The sequence below is a fragment of the Lygodium microphyllum genome, chromosome 11 (assembly GCF_053477565.2).
Source record: "Lygodium microphyllum isolate KBCC chromosome 11, Lygodium_microphyllum_v1.1.10, whole genome shotgun sequence".
In the NCBI taxonomy this organism is placed as follows: domain Eukaryota; kingdom Viridiplantae; phylum Streptophyta; class Polypodiopsida; order Schizaeales; family Lygodiaceae; genus Lygodium; species Lygodium microphyllum.
Window position 1 is genome coordinate 37808539 of NC_141145.1, and position 25753 is coordinate 37834291.

Here is a 25753-nt window from a genome sequence, read left to right on the forward strand (position 1 = left end):
TAAACTTCCATGCCTGGAAGTTGTTCTTGTCAAGCTTTTCAGTGACAATCTGTGAAAGAGAATCAGACGCCATTACAGAATACTGCAAGAAATTCTGTCACTGCAAAAAGCACAGCTTCACCCTCACAAGGGCAAATATGCAAAACTGGCAAAAGTGGTATTTGACCACACAGTCACTTCCTAGTGACGATTTTGCATAAACAGGAACCAAGGATGATTCTGAAACTCCCAATGTCTCTGCGCACAAGCATACGATGCAATTTCTACAGTAACTTTTCACCGACCTGTAGAATAGTGGTTGCACAGCATAAAACTGAGCCTTTTCTTGAGTGCGTGCAGAAAACTTCCGTCTGCAAAACAGGCCCCGAAATGGCCTCAAATCAAAAAAACAAGGTCGCCGAGGGCTAAATGACTCTACATGGTGAGTGGTTTGATGAGCTGACATCAGGGTCTCATAGATATGTATACACTAGTGATGACATACAAAATGACATCTAGCATACAAGTGTGGCTCCACTAGTCATCCATGATGGTAGGAAGAAAAGCATGTATGATGTGTTACATGTACCATTGATCACTAGGAATCTATTATTTATTGGAAAATTTCTAGAGAATAATTTGCAAGTTAGATTCAATAAGGATGGCTATTTTATTGAGGAGTACAAAAATGGTTGCAAATTGATTGTTAGAGGCAAGAGAAATGGGAGGATATTCACTTTGGATGCATCTATTGTTGTGTTAAAAGTAGCGTTATTTTCCCATGATAATGGAGCAACTAGGGATGTAGAAATCTAGCACAGATGCACTAGTCATGTAAATATCTAGAGGCTAAGAAATATATAGCAAAAGCAAGTTGTACTTGGCATGCCAATGTTTAAGTACACTGATCTAGGAAATATGTGTTTTGTTGTCAGTTTGGAAAACAAGAAAGGTTTTTGTTTATGAGGCATGTTAGAAATAATTTGCAAACTTTCCATTTGATACATTCAAATGTATGGGCTCCTATCCATAATGCCTCTTTTGGTGGTGCCACATATTATGTGTCATTTATCAATGATTTCAACCAGTATACATGGCTGTATATCTTGAAGCAAAAGGATAAGGTGCATGATGTATTCAAGGATTTTAAGACACATGTTGAAAATGAGTTTGGCTATTACATTTCATGTCTAAGATCTATGGAGGTGGAGAGTATGTGTCTAAAGAGTTTGACATGTACTTGGAAAACTATGGTATAACACTACAAGATACATGCCTCATACTGACATTTAAAGCAACAAAAATATTCACAAAACAAACTACCCCCGTTTTCACTAAAGACGTTGGTATTAGCGTCTCCATAGAACTGTCGCTGTTGGCATCGCTATTGGCATTGTTATTTGTGTTGTTATATTGGTGTCACAAATAAAAACGTAGAAAGCGATGCCAAAAGCGACCATTTGCGATGCAAATTGTGATGGCAATAGCAACACGTGCAATAAATTTGCAATGCTAATAGCAACAGTTACAGAGAAAAAAAAACTATGTGATGTATTTACATTCTACAAATGGATTACATGTAAAATGTACAATGGTCATCAAAATGAAGGCAAAGTGTACTTGAATGCATGAGACTGATACATAAAATAATTACAAGATTGCTTAATTAAAGGACTTATGAAATCATGGCAAGATACAAAGGATGATAATAACATACTGCATAGAAAATGCCTACATAAATCATAGGACCAAAAAAGAAGAGGATGTGTGCTCCACGAATCTAAGCATGAGCTATAGATCATCGCCATCCGAAAGCTCATCTCGACGCAAAGGAGCATTGAACAAACTTTGCAAAAAAAGAAATAACTACACATCAATCCACCATACAATAATGCATTTTAATTAAAAATAGTAACTACGGACAAGAAAGATGAGTGACTTACTAGACCGCCGCATGCATACAATCTATCCATCAATGCAATGAGACTGTGTCTCTCTGCATATCGAGCCTCTAGGTTGGTGGGATTGTGGTTTGTAATGGAGTGCTGCAAAGAAAAAAAAATACACCTACTAGTAACACGATTGTTAGTACAAGAGATATTGTAAAAAATTAAGTGAGAATAACAGAAGAAAAACTTACAAAGTTCTCTAGATAAGTCCTATGGCTGCCACTGCCACGATGATGGACCACTCCTACCTCCAATTGTGCCCTCGCTGCCCCATGCTGTTGTCTCCAACATCCTTGAGAATCTATAGCCTCCTCCCTAAGTCGACTCCATTCATATGCGTCTAGCCACTTGGGTTTTGAGGCCCCACTCTTAAGTGCCTTGTGTGCATCTGATCATATGTGTGATATGTACGCATGCATGGACTCCATCATCCAGCTTGTGGAAAACCTATTTGCTACGGTGGGTACTAGAAAATCCTCATATAAGGTTGCTACTATGTAGTCCTTGCTCCCCTCTGGTATGTTCCTCCAATGATCTAAGACATTGTGCCAAAATACTTGTTGGCACAACTCTCTCATACAAGCCATCACCCTCCCCCTTATCATTCATGATGGTGGTGCCTGTCCTATCATCTACAAGGTATCCATACCCCTCTGGGGTATGTCTAAGATGTGTCCTCTCCAACTTGTGATTGCGCTCCTGGGCATATCCATGAGACCCCTGTATATCTGGTGTATCCACGGGGGTGGTGTCTCTCATAGTAGCACCCATAATGGTGCCACCTCTAAATGTGAGAAAAAGCTAAGGTGACTGGAGTAGACATCCCCACAAGTGTGACAAATCCTACAAGTGACGCAACTCCACCAAAAAAATGGGACAGAGACATTGTGTTGGTACCTCCACAACAAGCACCCGAGCCACCCTCTCTCGAACTTGCACAAGAGTGAGGAGTAGCACCTGTATCTCGAGCTGACCATGAGCTCACCGCATCCATGTCTTTGCAACATCCCCCGAAACTTCGGGGAGTTGAAGGCACAACATACCACCATTGAGGTTGTCACGGGTTTGGATAGAAAATTACCTATTCAAAATCACATACAAGAGAGATTTAACATTTGTGACATATACCATGTCGTAATAAAAGTTTAAAAAATATGAGTTCATGTACCTATTTACAATGGGCCGATAAGAAAAACGTGTCATGCAAATCCTCCATTCATCTTTTTTTGGAATCTATTTCAAGAAATCCTGATGGACATCATCAAACAATTGCCTCAGCTCCTTCCAGTACCACTTTGAAGCATTGCAGATCGAATAGGATCATGGAGAAGCTACGATAATCCACCGTGATAATACTTTGGAAGTGTCCAAAATATTCCATCTCATCCATAACAGTGTTTGGATTTGTGTCTCGCCATCGGCTCTCTTGCTCGAACTTTGTCATGATACCACAATTCGTTGTGGAGTGCATTTTGTCAATGCGCTCCACTCAAAATGTCATCCATGCGACCAAGATGCACTTTATGTTTTATATTGTACAATAAAATGGTTAATTAGTTATCATATCTAAAATCTAGATACTACATCTTATAAAATATATGGTCACCTTTTGACTACATCCCCTCAAGAATTCCCACTCCTCATCAGTAGAGATCTCCACCCCTTCACGAGAGGCTCCAATCAAAGCTCCATCTAACCATTGCATAGACATAAACTATGGCATTACCTCCATGCCCTCGGGATATTGAATAGGTTGATGGCATGTACTACATCAAAATTTAGATCATGCATCTTTTTGATATTTCTTGGCTTGCTCATACCTAGCAAGCCACGTCTCCATGGAGGCATGGTACAAACATACAAAAACGATCACCTTTCTCCTCCATTGCGGCATCCATCCTTTTTTCTACCCCATTTTCAACCACCACATCTCTGGTCAATCTATCATCGTCCTTCAACAACCATAGCATACTATTGTTTGAATCCACTGTTGGTAGCCACTGTGAAATATGCACTAATGCCTCAAACACCAACCAACCTTCAACCATGCTACCTTCTGGGGCCGAGCTCATTATCGCACAAATCCTTTCAAGGTTTTTATGAAGTGCTCCAAGAAGAACATCCATTGCGTATGGACAGGTCTAGCAATCTCCACTTTGTCTACAAGATGCACTAAGAGGTGGATTCGTATTGTGAGCTTGCTGGTGGGCAAGTACTTCTCAAAGAGACAGACCGTCTCCACTGCTCCGCACCTTTTGCGGACTCAATAGAGGATGTATTGGTCTCCTTTTGTGAGATCCATCGCATTAAATTTGACAACCTGTAAATCGCCTCACATATTTCTAGAGTAAGGCATATTATGATCATGATTGGTTTTACAAACTACCACAAATGAAGAAGCATTACAAACAACAAGTACACTCTAAATATTAAAATGCGCATACCACTTACAATCCATTCGTAAGACAAACCTTACATATCTTATGCCAATCATGGGATTTTAGCCCTGATAGTTGGTCGTCTTTAGAAAATGCGGATCTGAGAGAGTGCATCATACTCGTCGGAGTGTGGATAGACCTGATAATTTGCTTCACAATGCACTTTTCTTTAGTGGACAACACCCAAGGAGCGCAAGGTAGTTGCAAAGCAACCATCAGCACTCGACTGTGGCCAAAGCACCTCCATCTTGCCTACCTCCGAATCCACTCGTGCCCCTGTGGTGTCTCTCTTTCGTGTGATGTGGTCCCATAGTAAGCTACCCACATTCTTGAAAATATGCATGGGATCCAACAAGTGGTTGATCTGTAAGTGGGTCCAATACGACAACTCATAGAAAATTGAGAACTATCACATTTCATTTGGATGTGACTCCGTGTGGACCATTTTTAACTCATACCAGCTTTGGACATTCATTCATGCTGGAGGTCATCCAAGAAAACCTTCCCTCAATTCATGACCCTCCGGCAAGAAAGTGGCATGCCCTTGATATACCATCTTCTTCATGGTTCGTGACCTTCGAGAGTTGAACTGTGGCTTATACAATGGACATGCATGATAACCAGAGGTAACTAGACTTGTCCCAACACCTCTATCCTATGAATACAAACTTAAATGAGCTATGATAGATATGACTAACGAGAATGGAAGCCTACTTATCTGAGCACTCCCTGAATCCCAAAAATTCAAGCATGGTCCACATGAGAATGGCTCGTATATTGGTGCCATTTCATTTGCTCATATCTTCCACGCTGACCCCCTCCTCCCGTAAAATCTTAAGCTCATTGACTAATGGACAGAGATAGACATCCATATTCTTGACTTTGTAGCAGCTAGGGATGAGCAAGCTAAGGATCAGGTATCCTTTCTTCATAGAAAGCCATGGTGCAATGTTGTAGTTAATAAGGACTACATGCCACACATTATAAGAAGTTGAGAGGAGACTGAATGGGTTCACACCATCCATAGAAAGACTGAGCCAAAGATTCCTTGTCTCTCATGCAAAGCTTGGAAAGGTAGAGTCAATGTGGCTCCATGTGCGTATATCCGTTGATATTCATTGGACTCCACCTGTGGATCTATTCTGTGCATGCCACGTTGTCAAGCTAGCCATGCTCGGCGTACGAAACATGTGATGTATATGGGGGATAAGTGGAAAGTGTCTAATAACTTTTTAAGTGATGGTTTTCCCTTGCAAGTCCTATCGATACTTGTGAGCACCACACTTTGGACATGTCTCCATAGTCTCATACTCTCCTTGAAATAGCACGCAATCGTTGACACATGCATAGATGTTGTTATAGTCCATGCCAAGCTTTTGTAAAACATGTCGCACATCATCATGCAACTCAGGCATGGTATTTCCAAGTGGTAATATATGATATTTAAGCAACCTAAAAACAAATCATAAAACACCTTGAAAAAGTACAATTGTTTTTTATACTGGTACCGAAGAGAAATCAACGAAGCGTATGTAGAAGATACCTGAACAACTCAGTCACACTCGCATCATCACTCCACCTGTATTTTGATTGTACACTTAGGAGTGCAAGCAGTATCTTCAGGCAAGATACTTGGCACCCATCATATAATGGTATGGATGCTTTCTCACTAAGTGGATCAAATGTCTTAGCATCCATGGGCATCAATGCATCGATAATGTCCTCCAAGATTGTGGGAAAGTCTGAAAGGCTGCCTATCTCCTTTGGTATTGACGATATAGACTGGGTAGTGTCTTCCAAGTATTGTTGTTTTCAGGCAGTGAATAGCACTTGGAAGTGGGAGATGAAGAAGGAATGATTTGGTATAATTCTGACCAAATGTGCTAGTATTTTACCTCCTTTTCGGAGCCAATGGAAGCATTAGATTAGCAATCTGAGCAGCATAGAGAAAGATATTATTTTATAGACTTTTTTGTGTACAAGAGATTTATCTTCTCATAATGTAGAAATAAATTGACAGGCTTCACCTTTGTAAGTATTCCTCTACATCTTCTATTTCTTTATGTGAGTATTCTTCTACGTCTTCTATTTCTTTGAGCCATACTCATACATAAGTCTCCTATCTTGCCATATGGTAGGAGTGTGAGAACCTAGTAGTTGCACTATTCTTGTTCTCGATTAGAAGACCAAAATGTTGGATTGAATGCACAACAATTAGGATATTGGATGGACTTCCATTGTTTTAGAATTTTCAACTCACTTCAATGACAATCTCTCATTTGTCTCTTGATACTCCACTCTAACTGACCATGTATCCTTCTGTCCAAACCAAGAAAGCAAGAACATAAGAATACCCTTGAGGTGTAGTGAACTCACCAAGTTTTCTTTCCACATTGTAGTCCAAAAGCTTGAAGGCTCAAAGACAACCCAAACAATATGATCCAATGTTGTCACCCCTTCCATCCACCATCGAGCATATCAACATGTCAAGAAACTAGAAGAAGAAGAAGAAGAAGAAGAAGAAGAAGAAGAAGAAGAAGAAGAAGAAGAAGGGAAAGAAGATTATGGAAGAGCTTCATCTTCCATCAATGCCTCACTCAACACACCTCTCACACACTCTCTCTCTCATTCATAATCAACAATGAAGGTAAGATAATAGAATAGAAGAAGATAATAGAAAGCTTGAATAGTTGCAATGATAGATCACTAATAGAGCTTCTGCAGGATGGATATATCAACAGGGTGAATATAATTGAGACCTCCTACCCTTATATACAAGGAAATTAGGATTAGAGGTAGGTCACTTTTCTAGGATGGAAGCACACTATTTTAGGGTAAGGGGTTGTGTCCCTTTTGCATTTTAGGGTTTTTACCCCTCTGAATTAGGATTTGCATCCCTTTTGTGTTTTAAGGTTTCCATCACTCTAATCAAAATGCACAGACTACCACTGTAATGGGTTTCTTGGACTTATTTTGTAAACTACATCTACTCCACTTCCAAGATCAATAGTAGACATATTAAAAACATATTGTTCCTCTACAAGGACCAACTAATTTGTAAACAAGATGCAATGAAACTAAGGGTAGCACTTGTTTGTTGTATCCTTGAACTCTAGCAACATTCCAAGGCCAGAAGATGATCGCTTTATGTTATGCATGAATATATCCATGGTCCTTTGAATCCTATGAGAATCCCATGGCTAACATGCCCTTCCTATAGATGTCATAAGAGATCGGATGATTGTGATATCCTTGGTGTATTGAACACCTCATGGTATTGGTTTTTTTTCTAAGTCACAATCAAAGGGTGTTCAAAGCTCATTTTACTCATGAGGTATGCCCTCATTTTGTTGCTTAGTCTCATGATTTAGGGTAATCTAGTGGGCAGGGTCAACCACTATTTTCAAAATAGAATGTATAAATTCTCAAAGTAATATAAGTATATAAAAGTGATATTGTAGTAATGCATGATAATACATAAGAATTTTAATGATTTAACTAAGAAGGAGAGTGAGAGGAGAATCGATGCCATGACAGGGAGAGAGGTGAGCCGCTGCCTGAAGCTCTAGGTACGCCAGTTGTTGCCATTAGTCGTCTTCTTCTCTTCTCCATGTGGGCTCTCCACGTTGCCTAGAATCTTTGTGGAAGCTTCTTGAAGCTTCTAAGGGCTCTCCAAGCCCCCCCTTCCTGTGGCTTTCTTAAGCCTTCCTCTTGAAGGTTTTTTAACCCCTTTTCCACCCCCCGGGATTTAACCCCTCACAGGCGGTCCTTTACACCCTTTTTTTCCCCTTTGATATATAAGTCCTTGCCACCTTTAAACCCCTTTCCTATTGCCTCTTAGGTAGGTTTTTATAACCCCAAACTCCTCCATTCCCCCCCCCCCCCCCCCCCGGGATTAAAGCCTTTCCAAGCTTGTTCTTTTCCTTTTTATTTTTTTCTTTCCCCCCCACAAAATTCCTTAAAAGTCATTAAAGCCCCCTTCCTATGAGGTTTTCATAAGGCCCTTTCCTTGTGTTTTTCTTTATATATAACCCCCCGTCCCCCCCCCCCCCCCCCCCCGAGAATTAAGCCCCTTTTCCCCCTTTTTCATTCCATTAGCTGGGTTTTAAACCCGCTTTCTGTGGATCCTTTTTCCTTTACCCCTACAAGCGGGTTTTACAAACCAAGGCCTGAAGCATCCTTTCACCTTGCATTCTCGGAAATTGAGAGGAAACCTATAAAGACTTCTAAATCCGATTCCGAAAGACAGTGCAAATGGTCACAAAGGGAGACTCGCGTTCGAAGGAAAAGGGCCAAGATCATAAGTCCGCGACCAAGGCGAGAAGCTCGAAGTCTCAATGGCTCCTAAGAAGGCACAAGGCGCAACCGCAGGAGGATCATCTCCTAGCATCCATGTGGACATTTCACCACAAGTCCAGGTTTTCTTCCTAATTTTGATTTACGTCGTAATACTTCAATTGTGCATGATTCATTTACCAAAATTAGGATGCACTCTTATGATTGAAATACCTTGGCTGAATTAAAGGAAATAATTTCGATCAAAGAATCGATCATTTGTATTAAACGAATGAAAAAGAAAAGTATAAGATCTCTATGCATTCCTAACAAGTGGTTTTTATGCATTGCAAAGTAACGAATTTAGATCAACTAATGCCCATCTTTATAAAGTCGAAATTATTGTTATACACTTCAATTATGCATGGAAAGAATAAATCACATGACGCATTATTAGGCATCTTTCCTTCGAAATGATTCATTAAAAGAAGTTGCTAATAATCCATAGGAATTTGCAAGGCAGGGAAATGGTTCTTGACCTGCTTAAAGTAGATTAAACACTAGTCAATTGGCTTAAATCTCAAACAACTACGTAAAAATTTATGAGTGGTTGTGTAAGCTCAATCAGCGTACGAATATCTCGTCTAGAAAAGAAGTTAGGAAAAAAAGGCTACATGGCTAAACATAAAATCCAAAAGCTTAGTAGCATGAATCTTGTTTGCATATCATAGGAGGATCAATTGGAATCAGGCTATAACTTAACATATGCTTTGATCTTAACCAGAAAAGTTAGGGTTCGTAAATCAAATCATACGTAGGTAATGAATCATGTGGTTACGAAAATGATAGTGTAATTATCTTCAAGAATAGACAAGTAAAATTGGTTTAATCTAAACACCTAAACCCCAAGGGACTCATTTAGGAATGGTTAAATCAATGCAACATATCTCAAGTGCTAACTAGGATTTAGCACGTTAAGGACGTGACACAATCACTATTATTGCCAAAGATGAAACTCTTATACCTAAAGACTTGCCCACATTCACGAAATGTAGGGACAATAGGACGTACTTGGGAGAGACAATCTAGGGTTTTTACCCTAAGGATCGCTCGCTAAAAGGATGAAACTCGATTTGAATTTGGAACCCTAGGACCAACAATGTCGGCCTAATGCAATCAGGAACAAATTGTCATGAAGACACCCTAACCATGTTTCCTATCTAATCATGATTCGTGATTAGAAGACGCCATTTGATGGGTAAAATAGTCCCATGGTTTTTGATGTGACACTCGCGCAACAGGTTGCAGAGTCACATGATCTTGTGATTTGATCACAAAGGAATGGCCAATTCCTCGGAATAAGATTGGCAAATTCTTACGCAAGTTTATCTTGCAAGAGGATGAATAATCGTCCTGATATAGTACCTTTCTTGGGTAAGGTAACCAAGATACAGGGATAAGATAATTGCTTGGAAGCAAAAGACCAATCAGTAAATTTGAATAACATATTTACTGCTAATAGAACTTAAGGTATTGGTTAAATTGGGTTAATAGGGTACGGCCCTAACCCAAGGATATAGGGTTAACAAACAAACCCTTGGGGATGTTGCCAAGTCGCAATTGATCCCAGATCGAGTGTTGGATGCATTCGGAAAGAATGTTTAACTCCTTAGCAGTTGGCCAAATAACGACCATTGGAAATGATTGAGCTTGTAAGAGTTGTATAGAGCACTGTTTTCTTTGTTTGCTCAAGGAATTGAAGGATAAAAAGATATCTAATGCTTCAAGTTGAAGACCTGAAGGGAGAGGCAGCTTTAGTTACCCCCGACTATATGCCTGACCCTAACGAAGGGGGTTTTTTACTACGCCGGGAAGGTGGACCGAACCCGACGCGAGAGGTCTCTCCATTGAGCGCTGCTTGGAGCAAGAGGACACTTGGGTGCCAGAGGGGGCTCTGGCCATAAATCCCTCGCCTTCTGGGCCATACACAAGAGGCCAACGTGACTCAGGATTGGATCTCGAGGCCCGCATACTAGTCTACGGGCGGAATCTTGGATTAGTAATCCCTGTGGATTGCTGGATAGCCTTCAGGCGGATTATGGACAAGCCTACACGCTAGACTTTATGTATTTCAAAGATAAATATGATAACCTATTGAAAAGGAACTTGTTTGACTTTGCTTTTCTATGTCAAGTGCTATGATTACGTGAAGGAACTCGTGCCTAACGGACTAATTAAGGAAGCTGTTTGATGCTTGTCCAACTAAATGTGATAGGTAATTAAATATCTAAAACAACCTGAGGAAAGTGCGGTGGATGTGGCCATGGGTCCGTCCTACGGATGGGAGGTCTCGGTTGGCCGAGAACTTTTCTCAATCATGATTGACAGCACGAATCGTTGAAAGGACACGAACAGAAAGGGCGTTGACCTAGAGTCTAAGTTATAATAATCCGGATTTACGCTGTTTTAGGGGAACAGAATGGGACGATGCTTTATGGCAGGGAGGTTGAGCTTGCATCCCTCTCGTTTCCCATTCTCCTTGAATCAAGTGTAGCATGAATCCGCTTCGGACTTGGCATTTCAGCGGCGTAAAGTAGTTCGCTCGGGTTCGATGCTAGTTGCTGTTTAGGAAATGAACATTAGGGAAAACCCTGATTCAGGTCGGTCCTAAGTGGGAATGGCCAAAATAGTTCCACTACGTGGCAGACCTAACATGCAAAGCGTTGATGCACCATCATGACGTGAGGGTTCAAACATGCTAAGTGATAGCACATCATTACAAAGCATTGCTCCCCCAAACATCACCAAGTAGTGTCTATATTGGGAGTTTTGTATCCTCTAGAAAATGACAACCATGGTGCTCCATTATGTGGAGTTAGGAAAAAAAGGCTGCATGGTTAAACATAAAATCCAAAAGCTTAGTAGCATGAATCTTGTTTGCACATCATAGGAGGATCAATTGGAATCAGGCTATAACATAACATATGCTTTGATCTTAACCAGAAAACTTAGAGTTTGTAAATCAAATCATACGTAGGTAATGAATCATGTGGTTACGAAAATGATAGCGTAATTATCTTCAAGAATAGACAAGTAAATTTGGTTTAACCTAAATACCTAAACCCCAAGGGACTCATTTAGGAATGGTTAAATCAATGCAACATATCTCAAGTGCTAACTAGGATTTAGCACGTTGAGGACGTGACACAATCACTATTATTGCCAAAGATGAAACTCTTATACTTAAAGACTTGTCCACATTCACGAAATGTAGGGACAATAGGACGTACTTGCGAGAGACGATCTAAGGTTTTTACCCTAAGGATTGCTCGCTAAAAGGATGAAACTCGATTTGAATTTAGAACCCTAGGACCGACAATGTCGGCCTAATGCAATCAGGAACAGATTGTTATGAAGACACCCTAACCTTGTTTCCTATCTAATCATGATTCGTGATTAGAAGACGCCATTCGATGGGTAAAATAGTCCCATGGTTTTTGATGCGACACTTGTGCAACAGGTTGCAGAGTCGCATGATCTTGTGATTTGATCACAAGGGAATGGGCAATTCCTCGGAATAAGATTGGTAGATTCTTACACAAGTTTATCTTGCAAGAGGATCAATATTCGTCCTAATATAGTACCTTTCTTGGGTAAGGTAACCAAGATACAGGAATAAGATAATTGCTTGGAAGAAAAAGACCAATCAGTAAATTGGAATAACATATTTACTGCTAATAAAACTTAAGGTATTGGTTAAGTTGGGTTAATACGGTACGGCCCTAACCCAACGATATAGGGTTAACAAATAAACCCTTGGGGATGTTGCAAAGTCGGAATTGATCCCGGATCGAGTGTTGGATGCATTCGGAAAGAAGGATTCGCTCCTTAGCAGCTGGCCAAATAACGACCACTGGAAATGATTGAGCTTGTAACAGTTGTATAAAGTACTGTTTTGCTTTGTTTGCTCAAGGAATTGAAGGATAAAAAAATATCTAATGCTTTAGGTTGAAGACCTAAAGGGAGAGGCAGCTTTAGTTACCCCCGACTGTCTGCCTGACCCTAACCAAGGGGGTTGTTTACCGTGCCGGGAAGGTGGACCGAACCCGCCACGAGAGGTCTCTCCATTGAGCGCTGCTTGGAGCAGGAGAACACTTGGGCGCCAGAGGGGGCTCTAGCTGTAAATCCCTCGCCTTTCGGGCCCTGCATAAGAGGCCAACGTGACTCAGGATTGGATCTCGAGGCCTGTATACTAGTCTACGGGCGAAATCTTGGATTAGTAATCCTTGTGGATTGCTGGATAGCCTTCAGGCGGATTATGGACAAGCCTACAGGTTGGACTTTATATATTTCAAAGATAAATATGATAACCTGTTGAAAAGGAACTTGTTTGACATTGCTTTTCTATGTCAAGTGCTATGATTATGTGAAGGAACCGGTGCCTAACGGACTAATTAAGGAAGCTGTTTGATGCTTGTCCAACTAAATGTGGCAAGTAATTAAATAACTAAAACAACCTGAGGAAAGTGCGTTGGATGTGGCCATGGGTCCGTCCTACGGATGGGTGGTCCCGGTTGGCCGGGAACTTTTCTTAATCATGATTGACATCACGAAGATCGTTCAAAGGACACGAACAAAAGGGCGTTGACCTAGAGTCTAAGTTATAATAATGCCGATTTACGCTGTTTTAGGGGAACGGAATGGGGCTATGCTTTATGGCAGGGAGGTTGAGCTTGCATCCCTCTTCAGACTTGGCGCTTCTGCGGCGTAAAGTAGTTCGCTTGGGTTCGATGCTAGTTGCTGTTTAGGAAATGAACATTAGGGAAAACCCTGATTCAGGTCGGTCCTAAGTGGGAACGGCCAGAATACTTCCGCTACGTGGCAGACGCGGAAAGTCCCAGATCGCAAACCCCGTAACATTCCATGGGAGTGCCAGGCGGAGCTTTCTAGACATCCTTTCCGATGGACTGCTAAAACATGTCCTGAAGATAACAGATGGACACGTTACACAATAAAGGTCAACATGCCTAAGAAATGCCAAGTGTTGGCACTTGGAGAACATTGTTGGCTTGAACATGCCAAGCATTGGTGCTTGGATATAATTATTGAGATTATTAGGAAGCATCAATCTAGGGTTGGGGGGGGGGGGACTTGAATATGAACATTTTTTTACTCAATGTGAGTGTGTAGCAGGACATTTGAGCCATTAAAATGAACTTCATGAGCAACCTATCAAGCACAATTAGGAATTTAGGGATAGAAAGGGGTGTTGTTTTCTAGGGAAAAAGGCAATGGTCAAAACAAGGGTGGCTCCATGTACAAAATATAATTTAAATGGGGAATCCAATGCATGATGGTTGTATTATTCCTTGGATTTTTTGAGAGCAATTAGTAAAACTATAATTGGTTGTAACAAGGCAAGCATGTAGTAATGGTAGCTAGTAGTGTAGTTTAGGCCTTTAATTTTTGACCGAGTCTTTTATAAAGTTTGTGTACATGATTTTATCATTTTTAAAACCGCAGCCCTACCATCTCATACATCGGCAGGCCTACCATCTCATACATCGGGTGTAGTAGCACACTCACCCTAGGGTATACCAATGCATTGTTTAGAAGCTTGGAGAACAATATAAACATGCCAAGGATCTACCAAGCGCTCGCACTTGTGGATAAAACATGCCACGGAACTATAAAATGTCCGCGCTTGGGCATAATTACTCATATTACTAAGATTGTTCTCCATACCAAAAGAAACTACCAAGCATTGGTGCTTAGAGATAAGTATTTGGATTACAAAGAAATCATTGATGAGCAAGGGACTTGAACATGCCCTAGAATCGCTACCTACTAGGGCTTTGGAATTTCTAGGGGCACTTGGTGATGAGGTTTCCATTCTTGTCATAGAGAATGATGCTCAAGAAGGCAAGGGGCTCACACCTCTCCCAAGCATGATGGAGCCTTGCCACAATAACCCCACTACACCTTTGTCTGCAATATGCTCACTATCGTTCTTTGTATCACCATTAATCTCTTTGCTATCCACTTGCATCATTGTTCCTTGATCCTAATCCTTAGTTAATATCCTCCACCTAGTTTGATTTCAGCACTGCATAACAACCAATTACCATTTAAGTTTTCAACATCAAGCTTCCACCTCCATTATATTCTTTTTTTTCTTTGCATGTGAAATGGATAGACCTAGGAGGTGTTTCTTGCCACCATTTCTCAAGCTCAAGTACGTTATGTGCACATAACTTAACATGCAAGGCATGCGACACAAGTAATCATGATGTGCGTAGTATTGTTGTACCTCTAAATTTCCTCTTTTTTGCAGGCTACTATCATTTTCTATCATAGTGTTACTCCTACATTGATCATCATTCCTCCAAGCTTCTTCATGCTCTTATTGATGATCTCATTCCACATCTGATCCATTGCTCGTTGAGTTGTCTTTGCATATCCTAGTGCATATTTTTCCAAATGACCCTTGATCCCAATGACATAATTTTTTTGCAAGCTATCAAGTTGATTTCTAGAATCAATGATTGAGGGGACAATGATTACAAAAGAGGAGTATGGCAAGGGAGCCTTCTTCTTTGGCAATCAAAATGCCTACTCCCAAAGTCTTCTTCTTTGGAAACCCAAATGCCTAATCTTGAATGTTAACATTTCTTCTTTTCTCTACCACATTGTAGTCTTGACAAATGACTTCTAGTGTGATCCGACATCCTTTATCTTATCTCTATCACCTCCATGTTGGTTTGAAGTATCCCCTCATTCCATTGATCACTCCTTGAGCTAACAAAGTTAAGCAAGGGCAACATCCACATCAAACCAAGAGTTTCATTGAGAGCTCTCAAAGACTTGAATAATAGTACATAGTGATCACCTAGCTTGATCAACATGGCCCAAAAATGTGGAGCATTGGCCCTTCACTCCATTGTTGCAAATGATCAAGTGATTTACACAATGATCAACACAACCCAAACAAGCAAGCACTAGCACTTCAATTCATTGCTATGAATGAACAAGCCACTCACATACTGATCAGCACAGCCTAAATATGTCAAGTGCTAGTTCCTCACTTCTTTTTTGCATATGTGGGGTTATGCTTCTATGGAACAATTGCACAGTTACACAAGGTTATAGTTAAAAACATGCAAGGTTACCTCTTCTAGAATGACACAATGTCTACTAACATGACTAGCATGACATTATGAGTTACCTCTCTTAAAAGAACTAGGGTTTATATACAACTAGTAGCACTGTAATATCAACATAAAAGACCTCTTCACATTACCAAGTGCTATCACATCCAATCTTTGAATCCCATCTATCAATGAGATACTCCTCTATTAAAAAATGAAGATTGGACATGTGCCACTTTACTATAAGTTATTGTACTTTCTATCTAAAACTTGCTAACACTTAAATGAAAAGATGCTTGAAATGAAAATAATTACAATTAAGAAACTTGAGCATCAGAGTTTTGAGTTTAGAATAATCATTAAAATTCTGATGTATTATCATGCATTACTACAATATCACTTTTATATACTTATATTACTTTGAGAATTTATACATTCTATTTTGAAAATAGTGGTTGACCCTGCCCACTAGATTACCCTAAATCATGAGACTAAGCAACAAAATGAGGGCATACCTCATGAGTAAAATGAGCTTTGAACACCCTTTGATTGTGACTTAGAAAAAAAACCAATACCATGAGGTGTTCAATACACCAAGGATATCACAATCATCCGATCTCTTATGACATCTATAGGAAGGGCATGTTAGCCATGGGATTCTCATAGGATTCAAAGGACCATGGATATATTCATGCATAACATAAAGCGATCATCTTCTGGCCTTGGAATGTTGCTAGAGTTCAAGGATACAACAAACAAGTGCTACCCTTAGTTTCATTGCATCTTGTTTACAAATTAGTTGGTCCTTGTAGAGGAACAATATGTTTTTAATATGTCTACTATTGATCTTGGAAGTGGAGTAGATGTAGTTTACAAAATAAGTCCAAGAAACCCATTACAGTGGTAGTCTGTGCATTTTGATTAGAGTGATGGAAACCTTAAAACACAAAAGGGATGCAAATCCTAATTCAGAGGGGTAAAAACCCTAAAATGCAAAAGGGACACAACCCCTTACCCTAAAATAGTGTGCTTCCATCCTAGAAAAGTGACCTACCTCTAATCCTAATTTCCTTGTATATAAGGGTAGGAGGTCTCAATTATATTCACCCTGTTGATATATCCATCCTGCAGAAGCTCTATTAGTGATCTATCATTGCAACTATTCAAGCTTTCTATTATCTTCTTCTATTCTATTATCTTACCTTCATTGTTGATTATGAATGAGAGAGAGAGTGTGTGAGAGGTGTGTTGAGTGAGGCATTGATGGAAGATGAAGCTCTTCCATAATCTTCTTTCCCTTCTTCTTCTTCTTCTTCTTCTTCTTCTTCTTCTTCTTCTTCTTCTTCTTCTTCTTCTTCTTCTTCTAGTTTCTTGACATGTTGATATGCTCGATGGTGGATGGAAGGGGTGACAACATTGGATCATATTGTTTGGGTTGTCTTTGAGCCTTCAAGCTTTTGGACTACAATGTGGAAAGAAAACTTGGTGAGTTCACTACACCTCAAGGGTATTCTTATGTTCTTGCTTTCTTGGTTTGGACAGAATGATACATGGTCAGTTAGAGTGGAGTATCAAGAGACAAATGAGAGATTGTCATTGAAGTGAGTTGAAAATTCTAAAACAATGGAAGTCCATCCAATATCCTAATTGTTGTGCATTCAATCCAACATTTTGGTCTTCTAATCGAGAACAAGAATAGTGCAACTACTAGGTTCTCACACTCCTACCATATGGCAAGATAGGAGACTTATGTATGAGCATGGCTCAAAGAAATAGAAGACGTAGAAGAATACTCACATAAAGAAATAGAAGATGTACAGGAATACTTACAAAGGTGAAGCCTGTCAATTTATTTCTACATTATGAGAAGATAAATCTCTTGTACACAAAAAAGTCTATAAAATAATATCTTTCTCTATGCTGCTCAGATTGCTAATCTAATGCTTCCATTGGCTCCGAAAAGGAGGTAAAATACTAGCACATCTGGTCAGAATTCTACCAAATCATTCCTTCTTCATCTTCCACTTCCAAGTGCTATTCATTGCCTGAAAACAACAATACTTGGAAGACACTACCCAGTCTATATCGTCAATACCAAAGGAGACAGGCAGCCTTTCAGACTTTCCCACAATCTTGGAGGACATTATCGATGCATTGATGCCCATGGATGCTAAGACATTTGATCCTCTTAGTGAGAAAGCATCCATACCATTATATGATGGGTGCCAAGTATCTTGCCTGAAGATACTTCTTGCACTCCAAAGTGTACAATCAAAATACAGGTGGAGTGATGATGCAAGTGTGACTGAGTTGTTCAGGTATCTTCTACATACGCTTCGTTGATTTCTCTTCGGTACCAGTATAAAAAACAATTGTACTTTTTCAAGGTGTTTTATGATTTGTTTTTAGGTTGCTTAAATATCATATATTACCACTTGGAAATACCATGCCTGAGTTGCATGATGATGTGCGACATGTTTTACAAAAGCTTGGCATGGACTATAACAACATCTATGCATGTGTCAACGATTGCGTGCTGTTTCAAGGAGAGTATGAGACTATGGAGACATGTCCAAAGTGTGGTGCTCACAAGTATCGATAGGACTTGCAAGGGAAAACCATCACTTAAAAATTTATTAGACACTTTCCACTTATCCCCCATATACATCACATGTTTCGTACGCCAAGCATGGCTAGCTTGACAACGTGGCATGCACAGAATAGATCCACAGGTGGAGTCCAACGAATATCAACGGATATACGCACATGGAGCCACATTGACTCTACCTTTCCAAGCTTTGCATGAGAGACAAGGAATCTTTAGTCTTTCTATGGATGGTGTGAACCCATTCAGTCTCCTCTCAACTTCTTATAATGTGTGGCATGTAGTCCTTATTAACTACAACATTGCACCATGGCTTTCTATGAAGAAAGGATACCTGATCCTTAGCTTGCTCATTCCTAGCTGCTACAAAGTCAAGAATATGGATGTCTATCTCTGTCCATTAGTCAATGAGCTTAAGATTTTACAGGAGGAAGGGGTCAGCGTGGAAGATATGAGCAAATGCAATGGCACCAATATACGAGCCATTCTCATGTGGACCATGCTTGAATTTTTGGGATTCGGGGAGTGCTCAGATAAGTAGGCTTCCATTCTCATTAGTCATATCTATCATAGCTCATTTAAGTTTGTATTCATAGGATAGAGGTGTTGGGACAAGTCTAGTTACCTCTGGTTATCATGCATGTCCATTGTGTAAGCCACAGTTCAACTCCCGAAGGTCACGAACCATGAAGAAGATGGTATATCAAGGGCATGCCACTTTCTTGCCGGAGGGTCATGAATTGAGGGAAGGTTTTCTTGGATGACCTCCAGCATGAATGAATGTCCAAAGCTGGTATGAGTTAAAAATGGTCCACACGGAGTCACATCCAAATGAAATGTGATAGTTCTCAATTTTCTATGAGTTGTCGTATTGGACCCACTTACAGATCAACCACTTGTTGGATCCCATGCATATTTTCAAGAATGTGGGTAGCTTACTATGGGACCACATCACACAAAAGAGAGACACCATAGGGGCACGAGTGGATTCGGAGGTAGGCAAGATGGAGGTGCTTTGGCCACAGTCGAGTGCTGATGGTTGCTTTGCAACTACCTTGCACTCCTTGGGTTTTGTCCACTAAAGAAAAGTGCATTGTGAAGCAAATTATCAGGTCTATCCACACTCCGACGAGTATGATGCACTCTCTCAGATCCGCATTTTCTAAAGACGACTAACTATCAGGGCTAAAATCCCATGATTGGCATAAGATATGTAAGGTTTGTCTTACGAATGGATTGTAAGTGGTATGCGCATTTTAATATTTAGAGTGTACTTGTTGTTTGTAATGCTTCTTCATTTGTGGTAGTTTGTAAAACCAATCATGATCATAATATGCCTTACTCTAGAAATATGCGAGACGATTTACAGGTTGTCAAATTTAATGCGATGGATCTCACAAAAGGAGACTAATACATCCTCTATTGAGTCCGCAAAAGGTGCGGAGCAGTGGAGACGGTCTGTCTCTTTGAGAAGTACTTGCCCACCAGCAAGCTCACAATACGAATCCACCTCTTAGTGCATCTTGTAGACAAAGTGGAGATTGCTAGACCTGTCCATATGCAATGGATGTTCTTCTTGGAGCACTTCATAAAAACCTTGAAAGGATTTGTGCAATAATGAGCTCGGCCCCAGAAGGTAGCATGGTTGAAGGTTGGTTGGTGTTTGAGGCGTTAGTGCATATTTCACAGTGGCTACCAACAGTGGATTCAAACAATAGTATGCTATGGTTGTTGAAGGACGATGATAGATTGACCAGAGATGTGGTGGTTGAAAATGGGGTAGAAAAAAGGATGGATGCCGCAATGGAGGAGAAAGGTGATCGTTTTTGTATGTTTGTACCATGCCTCCATGGAGATGTGGCTTGCTAGGTATGAGCAAGCCAAGAAATATCAAAAAGATGCATGATCTAAATTTTGATGTAGTACATGCCATCAACCTATTCAATATCCCGAGGGCATGGAGGTAATGCCATAGTTTATGTCTATGCAATGGTTAGATGGAGCTTTGATTGGAGCCTCTCGTGAAGGGGTGGAGATCTCTACTGATGAGGAGTGGGAATTCTTGAGGGGATGTAGTCAAAAGGTGACCATATATTTTATAAGATGTAGTATCTAGATTTTAGATATGATAACTAATTAACCATTTTATTGTACAATATAAAACATAAAGTGCATCTTGGTCGCATGGATGACATTTTGAGTGGAGCGCATTGACAAAATGCACTCCACAACGAATTGTGGTATCATGATAAAGTTCGAGCAAGAGAGCCGATGGCGAGACACAAATCCAAACACTGTTATGGATGAGATGGAATATTTTGGAAACTTCCAAAGTATTATCACGGTGGATTATCGTAGCTTCTCCATGATCCTATTCGATGTGCAATGCTTCAAAGTGGTACTGGAAGGAGCTGAGGCAATTGTTTGATGATCTCCATCAGGATTTCTTGAAATAGATTCCAAAAAAAGATGAATGGAGGATTTGCATGACACGTTTTTCTTATCGGCCCATTGTAAATAGGTACATGAACTCATATTTTTTAAACTTTTATTACGACATGGTATATGTCACAAATGTTAAATCTCTCTTGTATGTGATTTTGAATAGGTAATTTTCTATCCAAACCCGTGACAACCTCAATAGTGGTATGTTGTGCCTTCAACTCCCCGAAGTTTCGGGGGATGTTGCAAAGACATGGATGCGGTGAGCTCATGGTCAACTCGAGATACAGGTGCTACTCCTCACTCTCGTGCAAGTTCGAGAGAGGGTGGCTCGGGTGCTTGTTGTGGAGGTACCAACACAATGTCTCTGTCCCATTTTTTTGGTGGAGTTGCGTCACTTGTAGGATTTGTCACACTTGTGGGGATGTCTACTCCAGTCACCTTAGCTTTTTCTCACATTTATAGGTGGCACCATTATGGGTGCTACTATGAGAGTCACCACCCCCGTGGATACACCAGATATACAGGGGTCTCATGGATATGCCCAGGAGCGCAATCACAAGTTGGAGAGGACACATCTTAGACATACCCCAGAGGGGTATGGATACCTTGTAGATGATAGGACAGGCACCACCATCATGAATGATAAGGGGGAGGGTGATGGCTTGTATGAGAGAGTTGTGCCAACAAGTATTTTGGCACAATGTCTTAGATCATTGGAGGAACATACCAGAGGGGAGCAAGGACTACATAGTAGCATCCTTATATGAGGATTTTCTAGTACCCACCGTAGCAAATAGGTTTTCCACAAGCTGGATGATGGAGTCCATGCATGCGTACATATCACACATACGATCAGATGCACACAAGGCACTTAAGAGTGGGGCCTCAAAACCCAAGTGGCTAGACGCATATGAATGGAGTCGACTTAGGGAGGAGGCTATAGATTCTCAAGGATGTTGGAGACAGCAGCATGGGGCAGCGAGGGCACGACTGGAGGTAGGAGTGGTCCATCATCGTGGCAGTGGCAGCCATAGGACTTATCTAGAGAACTTTGTAAGTTTTTCTTCTATTATTCTCACTTAATTTTTTACAATATCTCTTGTACTAACAATCGTGTTTCTAGTAGGTGTATTTTTTTTTCTTTGCAGCACTCCATTACAAACCACAATCCCACCAACCTAGAGGCTCGATATGCAGAGAGACACAGTCTCATTGCATTGATGGATAGATTGTATGCATGCGGCGGTCTAGTAAGTCACTCATCTTTCTTGTTCGTAGTTACTATTTTTAATTAAAATGCATTATTGTATGGTGGATTGATGTGTAGTTATTTCTTTTTTTGCAAAGTTTGTTCAATGCTCCTTTGCATCGAGATGAGCTTTCGGATGGCGAGGATCTATAGCTCATGCTTAGATTCGTGGAGCACACATCCTCTTCTTTTTTGGTCCTATGATTTATGTAGGCATTTTCTATGCAGTATGTTATTATCATCCTTTGTATCTTGCCATGATTTCATAAGTCCTTTAATTAAGCAATCTTGTAATTATTTTATGTATCAGTCTCATGCATTCAAGTACACTTTGCCTTCATTTTGACGACCATTGTACACTTTACATGTAATCCATTTGTAGAATCTAAATACATCACATAGTTTTTTTTTCTCTGTAATTGTTGCTATTGGCATTGCAAATTTATTGCACGTGTTGCTATTGCCATCACAATTTGCATCGCAAATGGTCGCTTTTGGCATCGCTATCTACGTTTTTATTTGTGACACCAATATAACAACACAACTAACAATGCTAGTAGCGATGCCAACAGCGACAGTTCTATGGAGACGCTAATACCAACGTCTTTAGTGAAAACGGGGGTAGTTTGTTTTGTGCATATTTTTGTTGCTTTAAATGTCAGTATGAGGCATGTATCTTGTAGTGTTATACCATAGTTTTCCAGGTACATGTCAAACTCTTTAGACACATACTCTCCACCTCCATAGATCTTAGACATGAAATGTAATAGCCAAACTCATTTTCAACATGTGTCTTAAAATCCTTGAATACATCATGCACCTTATCCTTTTGCTTCAAGATATACAGCCATGTATACTGGTTGAAATCATTGATAAATGACACATAATATGTGGCACCACCAAAAGAGGCATTATGGATAGGAGCCCATACATTTGAATGTATCAAATGGAAAGTTTGCAAATTATTTCTAACATGCCTCATAAACAAAAACCTTTCTTGTTTTCCAAACTGACAACAAAACACATATTTCCTAGATCAGTGTACTTAAACATTGGCATGCCAAGTACAACTTGCTTTTGCTATATATTTCTTAGCCTCTAGATATTTACATGACTAGTGCATCTGTGCTAGATTTCTACATCCCTAGTTGCTCCATTATCATGGGAAAATAACGCTACTTTTAACACAACAATAGATGCATCCAAAGTGAATATCCTCCCATTTCTCTTGCCTCTAACAATCAATTTGCAACCATTTTTGTACTCCTCAATAAAATAGCCATCCTTATTGAATCTAACTTGCAAATTATTCTCTAGAAATTTTCCAATAAATAATAGATTCCTAGTGATCAATGGTACATGTAACACATCATACATGCTTTTCTTCCTACCATCATGGATGACTAGTGGAGCCACACTTGTATGCTAGATGTCATTTTGTATGTCATCACTAGTGTATACATATCCATGAGACCCTGATGTCAGCTCATCAAACCACTCACCATGTAGAGTCATGTGATTAGATGCTCTTAAGTCCATATGCAACTTTTCATCCTTGCCTTGTCTAGGCATATACCTAGAAACATGCTGCATAGCAAACAACCTATCTGTTTGATCAACATGAGTACAACTGAAAGATGCCTAATTGTCATGCCTTCATGTATCTTTCTTTTTGTCGAAGTCCTTTCCTACATGTCCATATTTACTACAATAATGGCAATCTTTATCCATGTTAGATTGATAATGTGGCTATTAAGAGCCACCTTTGTCTGTACGTGATCTCCCCTACCTCTAAAGGCTCCAGAACTATGCCAAACTTATGCATGAGAGCCCTCCCATGCATTCTATTGCTGTTGTCCATAGATATTTGGAGTATCCCCATGACCTCAAAAATATCTACAATCTTTGCCACCTCTAGCTTGATGATTTTTAGTAAAACACAGTATCTCTACCTTGAGAGGTACTAGAACCAATGTTCAAACCAAGTTTAGGGCAAGTAGCTTGTCGTAGTTAGGGGAATTGTCTCCCATCAAGATCAATGTATTGAAGGCCTTATACTCCTTTCCCAAGCCATTCAATGTGACTGCAATCAAGTCATAATCTTTGATCTTAGAGCCAATGGATGCAAGTTGATTTGCAATAGTTTTGATCTTTGTAATGTATTCTTGAATACTCTTGCCATTCCATGTCATGCTATTAAATTGTTGTTTCGACTGAATCTTCAGAGCATCAGTAACATTTCCATAATTCCTCATCAGAATATCCCATGCATCTTTTGGAGTGTGATAACTAGTAATCTGTATGGCCATGGCATTCGAAATACATAAAGATAACAAATACAAGATCTTACTAGCTCTTTCTGTCATTTGCTTATGCAATCTCACTTACTCTGTAGTCATATTCCATATAGGAAGGCTATGCTCAACTTCATTTCCTACACAGAGATCCCAATATCCCCTTTCGATTAAAAAAAATTCATCCTAAACTTCCATAAAGTGAAGTTCTTATTGTTAAGATTCTCACCAACAATCTATGTTATAGTGCCACGCCTTATAGCATTTGACATTTTTATAATAGAAGTATTCAAGCCTATAGTATACCACTTGTAGATGCTTGACTCCTTGCAAAACCAATTAGTTGTGTATGAAAATTACACACCAAGTACTTGTGATAGTAAAGCTTTGTAATAACTAGTGTATTTCAACACACAGACATATCAAAAACATCCCCAAACATGTGGAGACTAGTAGTATATTTTTTGTTAAAACATGAGTATTCACAACTTAGAACAATTGCAATGCATCTTTGACATGTGTCATAACGCTCAAGGGTCAATGTAGAGACATAGAGGCAACAATAGTTTTTCAAACAATTAGCGGAAGTACCAGACAAGCTTCTTACAGGCTGTAACTAACCAATCAACCATATTACCAATAGTAAGTGGTTTAATGTGTTGCTTAATATCAAGTCAATAATAAGGAGTGAATATTGCCATACAAACCCCATACATTAGTCCACAATGATCATCATATACATTAGTTGATGTTGCTCATTTCCCATGACATAAGCTAGGTGTAGATGTACTAGAACCACATTGAATCATTTTTGAATATGTTGTTGTAAGTGAGGGATTTGATGTTCATGTTCATTCATGTAGATATAGCATCCAATAGCATAGAATCAAGATAGGTAAGTGGTCAAGTATAAACCAATGCATTTAGCTAGGTCACCCTACTTAAAAATAGGTTCCATTATACTAAAAGTATGTAGACTTACTATCTCCATTCATGACACCAATGCTCATTGTCAAGAGGTCGATTACATGCCGATGTATCTTACCTACTAGTCTCAATAGGCTCTAATCATTGTGTAGAAGGCATACTCTAAATACACACCTAGATCTTGAACTATGGCTACCAGCACTTAAAGATAGGTCTTCAATTCTATAGACCACACACACATCTCTACATTCTAGCTCCTTCAAGGTGAGCTCCCATGTAAAGAGAGGAGGAGAAAGATAGACAAATACATGGAACTGCAATAGAGAGAAGTGCACTCTCATGTTCCCATTATTCATTCATGTATTACACACTTAGTGTACAACTATATTATAAAAGATAGGTTTAGTAACTAACCATGATTGAGTAACTAGGGTTAACCTATCT